Source organism: Schistocerca gregaria, chromosome 4 (genome assembly GCF_023897955.1).
Source record: "Schistocerca gregaria isolate iqSchGreg1 chromosome 4, iqSchGreg1.2, whole genome shotgun sequence".
Classification (NCBI taxonomy): Eukaryota; Metazoa; Arthropoda; class Insecta; order Orthoptera; family Acrididae; genus Schistocerca; species Schistocerca gregaria.
Window position 1 is genome coordinate 397,094,258 of NC_064923.1, and position 13,314 is coordinate 397,107,571.

Consider the following 13,314-nt stretch of genomic DNA (forward strand, 5'->3'; position numbering starts at 1 on the left):
GTGGCGACAGTCTTCTAGGACTCTGAAGGGGCTATTCTACTACTCTCAGGAAATTGAAGAAACGACTTCAGCGTGTTCGTTGCCACAAAAATGCAAATTCTTCATGGGAATGCAAAAACCTCACAGAGGTCTACGCATCGAGAGGACCTCATACAGCTTTATGGGACTGTTATTCTTCATCCACCCTGTAGCCCGGATATTGCACCTTCCGACTTCCATCTGTTTGGCCCAATAAAGGATGCACTCCACGAATGATGGGTGATGGGGAGGTTACTGATGCGGCAAGATGTTTGCTTCGAAGGCGACCTGTAGAGTGGTACCATGCAAGCGTACAGACGCTCTCAGTAAGATGGCGTAAGACCGTCGCATTGATTGGAGATTATTTTGCAAATTAATATTTTATAGCGAAAAGAGTGAGGAATACGGTGGTATATTGAAATGGTGAATAAAACCAACATGCTTTCAGAAAAAAAAATTGCATTACTTACTGAGCGTCCCTCGTAGTAGGAAAAAATAGATGGCAGGCTGGGATTCATTATAAGAATCTTGAGGATGAAATTCATCCACGAAAGAAGTGACTCACAAAACACTTGTTGACAGATTCTTGCGTACTGCTCATCAGTATGAGACCCTTGTTGTTGTTGTTGTGGTCTTCAGTCCTCAGACTGGTTTGATGCAGCTCTCCATGCTACTCTATCCTGTGCAAGCTTCTTCATCTCCCAGTACTTACTGCAACCTACATCCTTCTGGATCTGCTTAATGTATTCATCTCTTGGTCTCCCTCTACGATTTTTACCCTCCACGCCCTCCAATGCTAAATTTGTGATCCCTTGATGCCTCAAAACATGTCCTACCAACCGGTCCCTTCTTTTTGTCAAGTTGTGCCACAAACTCCTCTTCTCCCCAATTCTATTCAATACCTCCTCATTAGTTATGTGATCTACCCATCTAATCTTCAGCATTCTTCTGTAGCACCACATTTCGAAAGCTTCTATTCTCTTCTTGTCCAAACTAGTTATCGTCCATGTTTCACTTCCATACATGGCTACACTCCATACAAATACTTTCAGAAACGACTTCCTGACATTTAAATCTATACTCGATGTTAACAAATTTCTCTTCTTCAGAAACGCTTTACTTGCCATTGCCAGTCTACATTTTATATCCTCTCTACTTCGACCATCATCAGTTACTTTACTCCCTAAATAGCAAAACTCCTTTACTACTTTAAGTGTATCATTTCCTAATCTAATTCCATCAGCATCACCCGATTTAATTTGACTACATTCCATTATCCTCGTTTTGCTTTTGTTGATGTTCATCTTATATCCTCCTTTCAAGACACTGTCCATTCCGGTCAACCGCTCTTCCAACTCCTATGCCGTCTCTGACAAAATTACAATGTCATCGGCGAACCTCAAAGTTTTTATTTCTTCTCCATGAATTTTAATACCTACTCCAAATTTTTCTTTTGTTTCCTTTACTGCTTGCTCAATATACAGATTGAATAACATCGGGGAGGGGCTAAAACCCTGTCTCACTCCCTTCCCAACCACTGCTTCCTTTTCATGTACCTCGACTCTTATAACTGCCATCTGGTTTCTGTACAAATTGTAAATAGCCTTACGCTCACTGTATTTCACCCCTGCCACCTTCAGAATTTGAAAGAGAGTATTCCAGTCAACATTGTCAAAAGCTTTCTCTAAGTCTACAAATGCTAGAAACGTAGGTTTGCCTTTTCTTAATCTTTCTTTTAAGATAAGTCATAAGGTTAGTATTGCCTCACGTGTTCCAACATTCCTGCGGAATCCAAACTGATCTTCCCCAAGGTCCGCTTCTACCAGTTTTTCCATTCGTCTGTAAAGAATTCGCGTTTGTATTTTGCAGCTGTGACTTATTAAACTGATAGTTCGGTAATTTTCACATATGTCAACACCTGCCTTCTTTGAGATTGGAATTAATATATTCTTCTTGAAGTCTGAGGGTATTTCGTCTGTCTCATACATCTTGCTCACCAGATGGTAGAGTTTTGTCATGACTGGTTCTCCCAAAGCTGTCAGTAGTTCTAAAGTAATGTTGTCTACTCCCGGGGCCTTGTTTCGGCTCAGGTCTTTCAGTGCTCTGTCAAACTCTTCCCGCAGTATCGTATCTCCCATTTCATCTTCATCTGCATCCTCTTCAATTCCAGTACATCGCCCTTGTATAAGCGTTCTATATACTCCTTCCACCTTTCCGCCTTCCCTTCTTTGCTAAGAACTGAGTTTCCATCTGAGCTCTTGATATTCATACAATTAATTTTAATATTAATTTTCCTGTAGGCAGTATCTATCTTATCCCTAGTGAGATAAGCCTCTACATCCTTACATTTGTCCTCTAGCCATCCCTGTTTAGCCATTTTGCACTTCCTATCGATCTCATTTTTGAGACGTTTGTATTCCTTTTTGCCTGCTTCATTTACTGCATTTTTATATTTTCTCCTTTCATCAATTAAATTCAATATTTCTTCTGTTACCCACGGATTTCTATTAGCCCTCGTCTTTTTACCTACTTTATCTTCTGCTGCCTTCACTACTTCATCCCTCAAAACTACCCATTCTTCTTCTACTGTATTGCTTTCCTCCATTCCTGTCAATTGTTTCCTTATGCTCTTCCTGAAACTCTCTACAACCTCTGTTTCTTTCAGTTTATCCAGGTCCCATCTCCTTAAATTAGCACCTTTTTGTAGTTTCTTCAGTTTTAATCTACAGTTCATAACCAATATATTGTGGTCAGAGTCCACATCTGCCCCTGGAAATGTCTTACAATTTAAAACCTGATTCCTAAATCTCTGTCTTACCATTATATAATCTATCTGAGACCTTTTAGTATCTCCAGGATTCTTCCATGTATACAACCTTCTTTTATGATTCTTGAACCAAGTATTAGATATGATTAAGTTATGCTCTGTGCAAAATTCTACCAGACGGCTTCCTCTTTCATTTCTTCCCCCCAATCCATATTCACCTACTATGTTTCCTTCTCTCCCTTTTCCTACTGACGAATTCCAGTCACCCATGACTATTAAATTTTCGTCTCCCATCACTATCTGAATAATTTCTTTTATCTCATCATACATTTCCTCGATTTCTTCATCATCTGTAGAGCTAGTTGGCATATAAACTTGTACTACTGTAGTAGGCGTGGGCTTTGTGTGTATCTTGGCCACAATAATGCGTTCACTATGCTGTTTGTAGTAGCTTACCCGCATTCCTATTTTCCTATTCATTATAAAACCTACACCTGCATTATCCCAATTTGATTTTGTATTTATAACCCTGTATTCACCTGACCAAAAGTCTTGTTCCTCCTGCCACCAAACTTCACTAATTCCCACTATATCTAAATTTAACCTATCCATTTCCCTTTTTAAATTTTCTAACCTACCTCCCCGATTAAGGGGTCTGACCTTCCACGCTCCGATCCGTAGAACGCCAGTTTTCTTTCTCCTGATAACGACGTCCTCTTGAGTAGTCCCCGCCCGTAGATCCGAATGGGGGACTATTTTACCTCCGGAATATTTTACGCAAGAGGACGACATCATCATTTAATCATACAGTAAAGCTGCATGCCCTTGGAAAAAGTAGTTTCCCCTTGCTTTCAGCCGTTCGCAGTACCAGCACAGCAAGGCCGTTTTGGTTAATGTTACAAGGCCAGATCAGTCAATCATCCAGACTGTTGCCCCTGCAACTACTGAAAAGGCTGCTGCCCCTCTTCAGGAACCACACGTTTGTCTGGCCTCTCAACAGATACCCCTCCGTTGTGGTTGCACCTACGGTACGGCCATCTGTATCGCTGAGGCACGCAAGCCTCCCCACCAACGGCAAGGTCCATGGTTCATAGGGGGGGGGGGGGGAGATGAGACCCTTACCAAGCTGAATTAATAGTGCTTAAGGCAAACGAAGGGCGGAGTATATTATCACGTGATCATTTAATTCGTGCTACAACGTTGCGGAGATGCTCAACTAACTCCACGGACACACGCTACAAGAGAGGCGTTGGTGTGCATCACGGAAACGGTAACTACTGTAATTCCAACAGCCTGCGATTCAACTAGAAACGGGCAGCGTATCACTTCTTCTCATACATGTATCATAAAAGGGACTCCCGACGAGAAAATCCGAGAAATTAGAACTCATAAGAAGCTATACCGATGGTCTTCCTTCCCACTTACAATTTTTGAATGGAACGAAAAAGAGGTGAAAACATAATAGTGCCATGAAAGTTATGTAAAATCTGTTGAATGTTATGTACTGCAACTTACAACGTGAAACCTCTCTCATCTGTAAACAAGAATTTAATCCAATGCATATAAACTAGGTTCTGCTCTGGATTGTAACAATGATCATCAAAAAACATAATTTGACCGCCTGGCTAGCCGCGCTGTCCAACGCGCCGCTTCTCGAGCGGGATGGCGTGGCGGTCCCTACCACGAATCCGCCCGGCGGATTAGTGTCGAGGTCTGGTGTGCCGGCCAGCCTGTGGATGGTTTTTGAGGCGTTTTCCATCTGCCTCGGCGAATGTGGACTGGTTTCCCTTACTCCGCCTCAGTTACACTATGTCGGCAATTGCTACACAAACACTGTCTCCACGCACGCGTACATCATAATTAACTTACCATGCAAACATTTGGGAGTTACACGCGTCTAGTGTGAGACGTTCCAGGGGGAGGGGTGTCCACTGGGGGCCGATCCGCACATCAACTCTGGGTTCGGTGTGGGGCGGCGGTGGGGTGAGTGGACTGCTGTAGCCTGTTCTAGAATGTGAACCACTGAGGGCTACGGCGGGGACGAAACCTCTCCGTCGTTTCTAGGTCCTCGGCTCAATATACTATAAAAGTGAACTTAATGATAGAAAAAGTTATACGTCAATTGTAATTACAAAAAGCAATGAGAGGAGAATGGGGAGAAAATGTAGGACATTATGAAGAAAGAACACGAGAAACAAGGATGTTTACATTGGCCTAGGCACGCGTTGAATCTTAGTTTTCCGTTAAGCAAGTTACGAAACAAGTGCAGCTCTCATAATTACCAATTAATTACAAACCTGAAACCATAATTAGGCCAAATTATGACCTTAGTTTCCCTCCAATAATTTAGCTCGTGGAATAAGGATGACTACAGAAGACAATAGGCTCACGACAGATGTACTTGGTCGCGGCATAGCCCCACTTGCCTCCCTGAAGGTGGCCTGTACAAGTCTTAAGAAGTTGCAAGTTCATATGGCGAGAAAATACATTTGCATACGCCAGTTAAAACGAGAGAGAGAGAGAGAGTAACAATGAAAGTTTTCGTTACCGACTCTAGGGTGCACAGCGCAACCGGTCTGGACACGTCCTTCCCCCGCAGCGTCCACAAGTAGTACGTGTGTTATGGATGTGCAAGAAATCACGAATCTGTTACAAATCACAAGTGATTGAGAAGTCACAGTGTTCACAGTAACAAGTTATCTGTATCTTTCTGTGGTTTGTCACCTCTGTTTAGGGCATTCATACCACATGGAAGTCAAACGCTTCTTCGGCTGTTATCAAGAACTCTGTAAGTCACAAGTAAGAACTAAAGTAGAACTATAACATTCAACGCCACACGCAATCTGTTGACCAATTTTCATACTTCGTTCTAATAGCCTCGTGCTTCGTTGGAATGACATCCTCTGTGCACAGGTGTGTCCAATTCTTGGGTGACGTTTCTTTCTCATGTGGTAAAAGCTACATAGTGGACCCCACTCTGTATTATTTCTGTTTTAATATACAGGGTGTCGCCGGAGCCATGGTAAATATTTAGGGATATGACAGGAACGATCATTCGACGCAAAAGTGTCTAGTAAGTATGGGGTCTAAAGAGCATGCCTTCAGAATTAAGAGCACTTATTCATCTTCGAAATCAAATCTTGTACAACAAACCTTGCTAGGAGAGATATGTTTCACAATAGCGAAGATTAACAAGTGCTCATACCTCTTCACTTTAGAGCCCCTGTTTACTGGACATTTTTTCTTGTTTTGGTCCCTATAGCCACCTCTCAAAATATAGAAAGCGAAGTGCTTGTCGCAGAAGCGATTTGTTTCACAGTATCAAATATGAAGTAGTGCTCATGGTTGTAAAAGTATGCATTTACAACACATGTTTACTGGACTTTTTCCTTCGAATGATAGTTCCTCACACATCCCTGAGTAAGGAAAATTCCTTCGGTACACTCTATGCATAAATAATATATGTGAAGATATTCATCAGAGTCTTACCCATTACCCAAGATTCGTTGTCTGAATTTATTTTGCAGTTTAAGTTTTTATGATGATGGTGAGTGCATTAAATGTAGCAAAGTGTGTTCAGGTACGGCGCGAATGTAACACAAAGCTATTCTGCAGGTCAGTGTATTTTGATGATCTTTATCTGGAGTTCGCAGCCGTTGGCTTTGCCAACTCGAAACCAGATTGTCGCTTTTCAAACTAAACTAGACGTCGGGCTACATTACAAACTAGTCTGTTACCACCATGTTCGGGCGGAGAGAGGGTGTCTAACAACACACTCTACCCTTTCAGGTAACAACTAAAGAAGAATAGTTGCGAATAATAATATCATCTCATGCAAAATTTATATCAGTTGTGTTACTGAAAATTATAACGAAGTAATCTAACTAAGTAATCGCCTGAAAAGGTGAACAAATCCCGCTAGGTATACTTGCCAGTGCCTGTTAGTTGTTACTTGTGACTAATCAGTGTAACAGCTTCGATGATAAATAACAGCAGGAACATTTTTAACGTTGGTGTATTGCAAAGGAATATAGGGGAACTTGTAAAATGTTATTCAAAATGTGATAAATTAAACTTAAGATACTAGTTACCGAAAAAAAACATTAACAGAGATCACCGTTGACAGAAAGTCACAGTTTAGGCTATCTACGCTACTGGCCATTAAAATTGCTACACAAAGAAGAAATGCAAATGCTAAACGGGTATTCATTGGACAAATATACTATACCAAATCTGACATTTGATTACATTTTCACGCAATTTGGGTGCATACATCCTGAGAAATCAGTGCCCAGAACAACCACCTCTGGCAGTAATAACGAGCTTGATACGTCTGGCCATTGAGTCAAACAGAGCTTAGATGGCGTGTACAGGTACAGTTGCCCATGCAACTTCAACATGATACCACAGTTCATCAAGAGTAGTGACTGGCGTATTGTGACGAGCCAGTTGAACGGCCACCATGGATCAGACGTTTCAAGAATGTGCTGGCCAGGGCAGCAGTCGAACATTTTCTGTATCCAGAAAGGCCCGTACAGTACCTGCAACATGAGGTTGTGCATTATTCTGCTGAAATGTAGGGTTTTGCAGGGATCGAATGAAGGGTAGAGCCACGGGTCGTAACACATCTGAAATGTAACGTCCACTGTTGAAAGTGCCGTCAATGCGAACAGGAGGTGACCGAGACGTGTAACCAATGGCACCTCATACCATCGCGCCGGGTGATACGCCAGTACGGCGATGACGAATACACGCTTCGAATGTGCGTTCACCGCGATGTCGCCAAACACCATGATGCTGTAAAAAGAACCTGTATTCATCCGAAAAAATGACGTTTTGCCATTCGTGCACCCAGGTTCGTCGTTGAGTACACCATCGCAGGCGTTCCTATCTGTGACGCAGCGTCAAGGGTAACCGCTGCAATGGCCTCAGAGCTGATAGTCCACGCTGCTGCAAACGTCGTCGAACTGTTCGTGCAGATGGTTGATGTCTTGCAATCGTCCTCATCTGTTGGCTCAGGGATCGAGAAGTGGGTGCACGATCCGTTACAGCCATGCGGATAAGATTCGACTGCTAGTGATACGAGGCCGTTGGGATCCAGCACGGCGTTCCGTGTTAGCCTCCTGACCCCACCGATTCCATAAACCGCAATCGCGATAGGCTACAATCCGACCTTTATCAAAGTCGTAAGCGTGATGGCACCAATTTCACCTCCTTACAAGATGCATCACAACAATATTTCACCAGACAACGCCGGTCAACTGCCACCGGCGCCAACCTTGTGTGAATGCTCTGAAAAGCTAATGATTTGCATATCACAGCATCTTGTTCCTGTCGGTTAAATTTCGCGTCTTTAGCTCGTCATCTTCGTGGTGTAGCAAGTTTAGTGGCCAGTAGTATATAATGTGTGCTATTCACTAAAAATTTATCTGCGAAACGGTCGGTGGAAGCTGGCGTTACACTCGCGACTTACGAACAGACGTGGGTCACGCGTGTAAACTCAGGTCCCGAAGACATGACAGCCGCTGTTAAGAGAGAAGATATATATGTTCCGTCGTTGCACATCGACATGTAAGTGTGAACTGTAAAGAACACATCGTCCCTCATTCAGCCAGAAGTACGCCCCGCCACACACTGTAAGGTGCCTTGCGGGGTGCAGCTGCAGATGTAGTTGATGTCGCCTCCGGCTCAGTCGCCAGCGCTGCCTCCTCCGCCCCCGCCCCCGCCTCCGCCCCCGCCTCCGCCTCCTCGGCTGGCAGATGGCAGCCGAGATAGGCAGGGCGCGGTGGCTCTGGATGGAGAGTGGGTGACGGCTTCGTCGCGGCCGTGTTTGGCCCCCGATAGCACAGCCGGCTGACCGCGAATACCGGCCTTTATCGGGGGTGCGCAATGCGGTGACGTCCGGCGGGGCGGGTTGCAGCGGCGCTCGATATTGTGGCCAAGGCGGTGCTGCGGCAGCGGCAGCGGCCTTCTGCAGGAGGCACGCCAGCCGCGGCCCGCGACCTTGCTCACTGCGCTAGCCAGTAATCCCGCTGGCCATCACACTCACACTCCACACAGTCCTTCGCGATCTGCCGCTGTCAGCTGCGGAGCAGGCATTAACCGAAGGACACTTGCAGATCTCCAGCGTCAGCCTCCCACTTGACAACTCGCGGCTCTCCGACAGCGTAACAGAATAATAGAGTTCATCTACATCTGCATCTACATCCATACTCCGAAAGCCACCTGACGGTGTGTGGCGGAGGGTACTTTGAGTACCTCTATCGGTACTCCCTTCTATTCCAGTCTCGTATTGTTCGTGGAAAGGAGGATTGTCGGTATGCTTCTGTGTGGGCTCTAATCTCTCCGATTTTATCCTCATGGTCTCTTCGCGAGATATACGTAGGAGGGAGAAATATACTCCTCGGTGAAGGTATGTTCTCGAAACTGCAACAAAAGCCCGTACCGAGCTACTGAGCGTCTCTCCTGCAGAGTCTTCCACTGGAGTTTATCTGTCATCTCCGTAACGCTTTCGCGATTACTAAATGATCCTGTAACGAAGCGCGCAGATCTCCGTTGGACCTTCTCTATCTCTTCTATCAACCCTATCTGTTACGGATCCCACACTGCTGAGCAGTATTAAAGCAGTGGGCGGACAAGCGTACTGTAACCTACTTCCTTTGTTTTCGGGTTGCATTTTCTTAGGATTCTTCCAATGAATCTCAGTATGGCACTTACTTTACCGACGATCAACTTTATATGATAATTCCATTTTAAATCACTGCTAATGCCTACTCCCAGATAATTTATGTGATTAACTGCTTCCAATTGCAGACCTGCCATATTGTGGCTAAATGATAAGGGATCTATCTTTCTATGTATTCGCAGCACATTACACTTGTCTACATTGAGATTCAATTGCCATTCCCTGCACCATGCGTCAATTCGTTGCAGATCCTCCTGCATTTCAGTACAATTTTCCATTGTTACAACCTCTCGATGTACCACAGCATCATCTGCAAAAAGCCTCAGTGAACTTCCGATGTCATCCACAAGGTCATTTATGTATATTGTGAAAAGCAACGGTCCTACGACACTCCCCTGCGGCACACCTGAAATAACTCTTACTTCGGAAGACTTCTCTCCATTGAGAATGACATGCTGGGTTCTATTATCTGCGAACTCTTCAATCCAATCACACAATTGATCTGATAGTCCATATGCTCTTACTTTGTTCAGTAAACGACTGTGTGGAACTGTATCGAACGCCTTGCGGAAGTCAAAAAACACGGCATCTACCTGGAAACCCGTGTCTATGGCCCTCTGAGTCTAGTGGAGGAATGGCGCGAGCTGGGTTTCACACGATCGTCTTTTTCGAAATCCTTGCTGATTCCTACATAGTAGATTTCTAGTCTCCAGAAAAGTTATTATACTCTAACATAATACGTGTTCCAAAATTCTACAACTGATCGACGTTAGAGATATAGGTCTATAGTTCTGCACTTCTGTTAGACCTCTCTTCTTGAAAACGGGGATGACCTGTGCCCTTTTCCAATCCTTTGGAACGGTACGATCTTTTAGAGACCTACGGTACACCGCTGCAAGAAGCGAACGAAATAGCAATAGCATTTCTTCAGTGTGCGTGATGATAATAGCTGATTACTAACACCAGATTAGACACTAAATTTGGTATCGGTCGCAACACCAGAAATTATATCGACACCTCAATAAGGCTGGAACAAGGGTATCGTTACCGGCAATATGTCTACATGTATATCAACATCTACTTACCGCCCGCATCTCGTGGTCGTGCGGTGGCGTTCTCGCTTCTCACGCCCGGGTTCCCGGGTTCGATTCCCGGCGGGGTCAAGGATTTTCTTTGCTTCGTGATGGCTGGGTGTTGTGTGCTGTCCTTAGGTTAGTTAGGTTTAAGTAGTTCTAAGTTCTAGGGGACTGATGACCGTAGATGTTAAGTCCCATAGTGCTCAGAGCCATTTGAACCATCTACTTACATACCACGCAACCCACCTTACGGTGCGTGGCGGAGGATACCCTGCAGCAGTACTAGTCATTTCCTTTTCACTCGCAAACAGGGCGAGGGAAGAACGACTGTCTTTATGTTTCGGTACGAGCCTTAGTCTCCCCAGTCTTATCTACAGTAGAGTCTCGGCTATCCGATCTCCGGTAATCCGACCTCCTGTGTTATCCGACCCTTTCACCGCGCCTGCTGTGCGCCAGCCGACGACATGTCAGTGACTAACGTGTTGTTTGTTGATACTCAGTTCATTGACGCTATTCCTCAGTGCTAACTTAGATCTGTAGTGGAGTGGACGTCTTGCACTTTGTTTATTGTAAAAATTTGTGGTGATGGCTTCAAAACGGAAAAAGGTCGTCGTTTCAATGGAAGAAAAACTTAAAGCTTTCAAAAGAATAGACAATGTTGAAACTTTATTAAAAGTGGCGAAAGATTATAACGTCGGGTAACAACAGTTGGAGACTGGAAAAGAAACCGCAATGAAATTGAGAAGTGGTGTTTTCAGCGAGCAACCTCGGATGTTTGGGAAGATCGGAAAACCATGGAAAAATGTGGTTATGAAAAAGTAAGTGAAGCTTTGTTCCTATGGTTTACTCAACATAGATATAAAGGTGGAATGGACAGTGTCTTGAAAGAAGGATATAAGATGAACATCAACAAAAGCAAAACGAGGATAATGGAATGTAGTCAAATTAAATCGGGTGATGCTGAGGGAATTAGATTAGGAAATGAGACACTTAAAGTAGCAAAGGAGTTTTGCTATTTAGGAAGTAAAATAACTGATGATGGTCGAAGTAGAGAGGATATAAAATGTAGACTGGCAATGGCAAGGAAAGCGTTTCTCAAGAAGAGAAATTTGTTAACATCGAATATAGATTTATGTATCAGGAAGTCGTTTCCGAAAGTATTTGTATGGAGTGTAGCCATGTATGGAAGTGAAACATGGACGATAACTAGTTTGGACAAGAAGAGAATAGAAGCTTTCGAAATGTGGTGCTACAGAAGAATGCTGAAGATTAGATGGGTAGATCACGTAACTAATGAGGAGGTATTGAATAGGATTGGGGAGAAGAGAGGTTTGTGGCACAACTTGACTAGAAGGAGGGATCGGTTGGTAGGACATGTTTTGAGGCATCAAGGGATCACAAATTTAGCATTGGAGGGCAGCGTGGAGGGTAAAAATCGTAGAGGGAGACCAAGAGATGAATACACTAAGCAGATTCAGAAGGATGTAAGTTGCAGTAGGTACTGGGAGATGAAGCAGATTGCACAGGATAGAGTAGCATCGAGAGCTGCATCAAACCAGTCTCAGGACTGAAGACAACAACAACAACAGATATAAAGGTGTACCCATGTCGAGACCTATTTTGCAGGGAAAAGCCTTAAAGTTTCGTAACGAACTAAACGATGATAAACCTGATTTCACAGCTCGTGTAGGCTAGCTCGATAGGTGGAAGAAAAGATACGGAATTCGGCAACTTAATGTCTGTGGTGAAAAGCTGTACATGGTCCTTATGCGAAATGTTTGTTGGCTGCAGTAGGATAGTTTTTCAGTCTGCTTCAAATGCCGGTTCTCTAAATTTTCTCAATAGTGTTCCTGGAAAGGAAAGTCACGTTCCCTCGAGGGATTCCCATATGTGTTCCCGAAGCATCTCTGTAACACTTGCGTGTTGTTCGAACCTTCCAGTAGCAAATCTGGCAGCCCGCTTCCTAATTGCCTCGATGACTTCCTTTAATCCGACCTGGTACGGATCCTAAACACTCGAGTAGTACCCAGCACTAGGTAGCATTAGCGTCCTTTATGCGGACTCATTCACAGATGAATCACATTTTCCCAAAATTCTCCCAATAAACCGAAATCGACCATTCGCCTTTCCTACCACCATGCTCGCACTCTCGTTCTATTTCATATTGCTTTGCAACGGTGCGCCCAGACCTTTAAAAGAAGTGACTGTGTCAAGTAGGACACTACTAATGTTATATCCGAACTTTACGAGATTGTTTATCCAACTCATACACATTATTTACATTTTTCTACAGTTAGAGCCAGCTGCCATTCAACGCACCAGCTAAATATTCTAAGTTTAAGTCATCTGGTATCAATCTCAAGTCACTCATCTTCGACACCTTCCTGTACACCACAGCATAATCAGCAAACAATCGTAGATTGCTGCACATCCTGTCCGCCAAATAATTTATGTATACAGAAAATAGTAGCGGTTCTCTCACACTTCCCTGGGTCACTCCTGACGACAATCTTGTCTCTGATGAATAAGGCCGTCGACGAAAAAGAAGTCTTCTAGCCATTCACATTCCTGAAAACCAGTCCAATATGCCCGATACTCCATTACCAGTCTGCTAAGAGGCACCGTGTCAAATGCTTTCCGGAACTCTAGGAATATGGAAACTGCCTGTTGCCCTTCATCCATAGTTCCCAGTATATCACATGAGAAAGGGGCGAGCTGCGTTTCGCACGAGCGATTGATTCTAAAATCGTGCTGATTGGTGGACATAA

The 13,314-nt window shown here is 44.0% G+C and overlaps 1 protein-coding gene across 5 annotated transcripts in view; it reads left to right on the top strand.

The window, feature by feature from the left end:
• Positions 1-13,314, top strand: part of LOC126266835 (uncharacterized) — a 333,171-nt gene that overhangs the window by 184,595 nt on the left and 135,262 nt on the right. The window lies entirely within an intron of this gene.